Source organism: Phoenix dactylifera, unplaced genomic scaffold, assembly GCF_009389715.1.
Source record: "Phoenix dactylifera cultivar Barhee BC4 unplaced genomic scaffold, palm_55x_up_171113_PBpolish2nd_filt_p 000085F, whole genome shotgun sequence".
Taxonomy (NCBI): Eukaryota; Viridiplantae; Streptophyta; class Magnoliopsida; order Arecales; family Arecaceae; genus Phoenix; species Phoenix dactylifera.
In genome coordinates, this window is record NW_024067677.1 from 540,099 (window position 1) to 546,098 (window position 6,000).

The window sequence follows — 6,000 nt, forward strand, 5'->3', positions numbered from 1 at the left end:
TTCACTGTGCCATCCCCAGGCTCAAAGTCTGGCACCCACGGGCTCATGGCGAGGAGTTGCCCCGCCACCACCCAAGGTCCCTCACTGAGAGCCCGATCCCGGTCCTCCGTCGACCGGAACTCAGGGCGAGGTAGTCGTCCGCTAGCGGGACGGCCACCACATCTTTGAGCTTCGCGCGGGTGGCCACATCCTTGGCCACCCATTCCGCCGGAATCCGGCGGCCAAAGCTGCGGACAATCACCGCCCGCCCCTCCCACACCTGTCGAGCCGCCTCTATCGGCTCTTCCGGCGGCCGCAAAACATCCGGAAAGCGGCGGCTCAGGCGATCCACCTCCTCGGCCATGGGCTAGTGGGTAATCCATGGCCCCGGCTTCGACCAGGCAGCAGGGCGCACCCCACGACCCGACGGCTTACCGTAGCCTCTCGCCGCTTCCTCCGTCGCCTTCGCCGCCGGCTGCTTCCCTTTTCGATCCATGCTGCAGTTGCACACCTGAAAACACAGTAAACAAAGCAGGGAGGACAGAGTGTACCAGTCGCCCCCCCCCCTCTTCCGGCGAGGTCCGCCCAAGCGCCGGCGATCCCCCTCCTCAAGTTTCCTCCCCGGAGGCAAGTCCCGCTGCCGCTCGCCCGCTTGCAGTCTTACAGACTCCCCAAGGGTTCCCGACAATCAAACCGAAGCACGCCGACCAGCCGGAGCACCAGATTCCCCGGCCAAACGGCTCACGAGCACCACCGACCAGATAGCCGTTGGGATCTCTCTCTCTCTCTATGCCAGAGTTTCTCTCTCCACCGACCAGAATGATTTACCCATCCTTCTCTCTCCACCGACCGTTGGGATGCCTATGTTGGAGCAGGCTTCGTCGTCAGAAGTGTTAATAGTGCTTTGCTTAGTTGTAGGTGGTGTTGGAATTTTCTATGCTACGGTTCAAATGGTGGAACTGCCAGTGGCATAGGAGAGATTTACACTACACAAACATTGAGAACTTCCCGTGTTCATTTAGGAGACTATGGTTATCAAATAGCTTTCATATGCACGTTCTGCCAATATCAGAATCCATCCATTTTGGCTGCTCTACATTGAGATTGCACATATTATTTATAAGAAAGCTAATAATCCAGCAGATTGGATAACATTTTTTGTGGCCAACCATATCGGATCCACATGAGAGGATTTTTCGACAAATATTCCAGTCCAATTGTTAAATATTTTATTTTTTGATTCCCACTAATATTCTCAAAAGATTTAATTCATCTGATTTATTAAAAAAAAGAAAAAAAAGAGAATCCCATATTACTGGAAACCCAAATGACCACGTCCATTCTGGTTCCTCAAACAGCATGAAATAAACCTGCACGCAACCCACTTAACCTTTTCCAAACTACAATACGGAAGATTGAAGGACAAAAGTGAGAATCGCATTCTACCTCTGTAGTAAAATAATAGATGGAGAGAAGGAAGAACTTATCAGTTGAGGCGTGATTTCACTGTCTTTAAGAATAGATCGCACCCCTCGGAGAATGAATCTCGGTGTAGCAGGTAATGGCGGCCTATCCTCCAGGATACAACAACTGGATCACTCCAAGCGCACACTCGCAGATGCAGTGATCTTGTTGAACAGCCCAGAAGCGCTCAGAAAAACAAAACAGAGGAGAGTATTCTCTCGGGAACATAGAAAAGAGAGAGAGAGAGGCTTTCGGAAACCAGAGAGAGGATTTTGATTAGATATCTCTATCGGATCTGATAGGGTTTAAAAAGAAAGGAAGAGGCGTATTTAAAAGACACATCGTTTTAACGGCAAAAAGAAACCTGACTCAAGCCCACACCCCGGGGGGGTCCCCTCCTGCGTGTGATAATCGAGCGCGACGCGCCCGATTAAACGTTTCCAGATCGGATTCGCCAATTTTGGCTTGGACCTCCATTGGGCTTATGCGCGCGTGGGCTACTTTCTTTCTTTGCTTCACCAAGTTAAAAGGTTGAATACTATATAAAGATCTTTTGAGTTTTATTCCTTTCCAATGTGGGACTAAAGAAAGTACACTAGACAAAAACACAAAAGACAAAGAAGGGCAGACTCGGAATTTTGAAATATTCCAACAATCCCCCACATATTTTAAAATTCAATAATAAGTTAACGAGCGCGAGAGTTCAATGCATCAAATTGGTGTCTTTGAGACTATGAACCATTTTTAGGACTAGTAAGTATGACTTACATAACTTTTGGTGAAACATGAAATTTCTATGAACCAAAAGTCCTTTATGTAAATCAGTGACTCATAGCCCACATTGACCTCTCAAGTTCTGGGCTTGTTCTAAACGGGTTGGTGCAAATAGGCCATGCACCTTATCTGGATATTCATGAGTGCTTTAGAGAACTGCCTAATTCTCATAGGAAGCGGCCCCACTCCCACACCCATATAGGTGGATCCATCAAGTGTATACTGCAGGTAGACACACCATCCTAAAGGACTATGGTATCCATTAAGAGCTTTACCTCATCCTTATCTACTGCAGTTTGCACTATCTACACCATAGGGATGGATTTTCAAAATTAAATATGATAGTGTACTCACAGTCAACTAGCGACTTGTTATTACCCATATGAACATGCTTCATGGGATCTCCAATCACACATGTTGAGTTTCTGTCGTTATTGACTTTGATATAGGCATTAGTCCCATCCCCCTCGATGTTTCACTCACTAGTTTTCTACCTAGTGGTTTTGTCAAAGGATCGGCCAAATTCAACTCTGACTTTACAAACTCAAGAGATATAATCCCATCATCAAGCAGCTGCCTTACAATATTATGTCTCAACCTTATGTGTCTATTCTTTCCATTATAAACTTTATTCTTAGCTCGATATATAGCAGCTTGGTTATCACAAAGAATAGACACAGAAGGTGTTGGTTTATTCCATAATGGAATATCTTCCACAAGATTTCTAAGCCATTCAGCTTCAGAACCTGCCTTTTCTAAGGCAATAAACTCGGACTCCATCGTAGACCGAGCGATGCATGTTTGCTTGGATGATTTCCAAGATACTGCACCCCCACCAAGAGTAAAGATATATCCACTTGTGGATTTCATCTCATCTGAATCAGAGATCCAATTTGCATCACTATACCCTTCTAGTACAGCTGGAAATCTACGATATAACAAACCATAATTAATGGTTCCTTTCAAGTACCTTAGTACTCTATGAACAGCACTCCAATGATCCTTACTAGGATTATGAGTATATCTACTTAATCTTCCTACTGCATAAGCAATATCAGGACGAGTGCGAGCAATGATGCGAGCATATTCTATTTGTAAAATACCATTTTCTTTATTTTTCCTTAAATGTATACTAGCATCATATGGAGTAGATACGGGTTTACTATCATAATGCTCAAATTTTCTTAAAATTTTCTCAATATAGTGTTCTTGTGATAGCATAAGTCCATTAGAACTTCTTGTTATTTTAATCCCAAGAATTACATCTGCTTCACCCATATCTTTCATATCAAAATTTGAAGCTAAAAATTTCTTAGTATCTATAACTATATTCAAATCAGTTCCCATTATAAGCATATCATCAACATACAAACATATGATCACAACAACATTATTAACAACCTTACTATAAACACACTTATCAGCCTCATTAATTAGAAAGCCATTAGATACCAATACTTTATCAAATTTTTCATGCCATTGTTTAGGTGCTTGTTTTAATCCATATAAGGATTTTACTAATTTACAAACTTTGTGCTCATTACCAGGAACAACACAACCTTCAGGTTGTTCCATGTAATTTCTTCATCTAATTCTCTATTCAAGAATGCAGTTTTTACATCCATTTGGTGAATTACTAAATTATGAATGGATGCTAATGCAATGAGTACTCTAATAGATGAAATTCTAGAAACTGGTGCAAAGGTGTCAAAATAATCAATATCTTTTCTTTGTGAGTATCCTTTTGCTACTAATCTTGCTTTAAACTTATCAATTGAATTATCTGGTTTTAACTTTCTTTTAAAAATCCACTTACAACCAATTGATTTAGCACCTGGAGGCAAATCAACTAAGGTCCATATATGATTAGACATAATAGACTCTATTTCATTATTAATAGCCTCCTTCCAAAAAGGTGTATCAGCTGAAGTTATTGCTTCTTTATAAGTTTGAGGTTCATTATCAACAAGAAAAGTGTAAAAATCATTTCTAAAATTTTTCTCTTTTCTAGTTCTTTTACTTCTTCTTAAATCAATTTCATAATTTTCATGTGCCTCCTTTTCTTGTTTATTATGAGGCAGAGAGTCAATTTTTTCTTTACCTAGTTTCATAGGAAAGATATGTTCAAAGAAATCAGCATTTTTAGATTCTACTATAGTGTTGGGTTCCATAATATTAGATTCACATTTTAATACCAAGAATCTATAAGCAGCACTATTTAATGCATAACCAATAAATAAGCAATCAAAGGTTTTAGGTCCCAACTTTCTTTTCTTTGGTTCAGGTAATAGAACTTTGGCCAAACACCCCCACACTTTAAGATATGTAAGGTTAGGTACATGACCTTCCCATAACTCATAGGGTGTCTTACCAATTTTCTTATAAGGTATTCTATTTTGAATGTGACAAGCAGAGAGAATAGCTTCCCCCCACAAATAAAGAGGTACTCCTGAGCTTATTAACATAGCATTCATCATTTCTTTTAGAGTTCTATTTTTACGTTCAGCAACTCCATTAGATTCAGAAGAATATGGTGGGGTAATCTCATGGATTATACCTTTATCTTCACAAAATTTATTGAAGAGATTATACTCATATTCTCCTCCTCTATCAGTCCTTATTCTTTTAATTTTTTTATTAAATTTATTTTCTACTTCAGTAACATATTGCTAAAATTTTTCAAAAGTTTCATCTTTAGTCCTAAGTAGATATACCTTAGTGTATTTAGAATAATCATCAATAAAAGTTATGTAAAATCTTTTTCCTCCTCTAGTTGGAGTGTTTTGCAAATCTCCTAAATCAGAATGTATTAATCCAAGTAATTCAGTTTCTCTTTCTATTGACTTATGACTCTTTTTAGTAGATTTAGATTCTACACACACTTCACATTTATCATTCACATTTTATTTAACAAGCCTAGGTCTTTCATTTTCTTGATATAAGAAAAATTAACATGTCCTAATCTACCATGCCATACATCAACAGAATCAATCAAATAAGCAAAAGATGATGCATTTTCATTCATAGTTTCGGTTACATTCAAGACAAATAAACCCTGGTTACAATAACCCTTCCCAATGAAAACATTGTTCTTAGTCATTACAATTTTATCAGACTCAAAATATACTTTAATTCCAGCCTTTCCTAATAAAGATACAGATACTAAGTTCCAACGGATATTAGGAACATGCAGCACATCATTCAGGGAAAGGACTTTTCCTGATGTTAGCTTGAGGAGTACTTTTCCTTTGCCAACCACTGGCGAGGGTCTCGAATCACCCATGAACACTTGTTCTTCGCCTTCATTTAATGGAGTGTAGGAAGTAAATACACTCCTATTGCCACAAATATGTCTGGTAGCCCCAGAGTCTACCACCCAGTCCTTTGCTGCCATAACCATGTTGGTTTCAGACACAACTGCTGCAATAATATCTATCTCTACCAAGTTAGCATTTGGTTTAGCAGATATATCATTCCTTTTTCTAAACTTGCATTGATTAGCATAATGTCCAGGTTTTCCACAAACAAAACAAGTTCCTTTTCTTTTAAAACTAAGACCTTGGAACTTAGGTTTCTTATCATTTTTGAGATAAGGCTTCTTGGACTTTGAACGAGACCCACCTGGTTTGCTGACTATTACATTGGCTTTGGAAGTCATTTCCTTGGCCAATTGTTCTCGGTCTCTGACTCGATTTTGTTCTTCAATTCTAATATGAACAATAACATCTTCAAGACTCATATGTTTTCTTTTGTGCTTTATGCTGTTTTTATAATTTTTCCAAG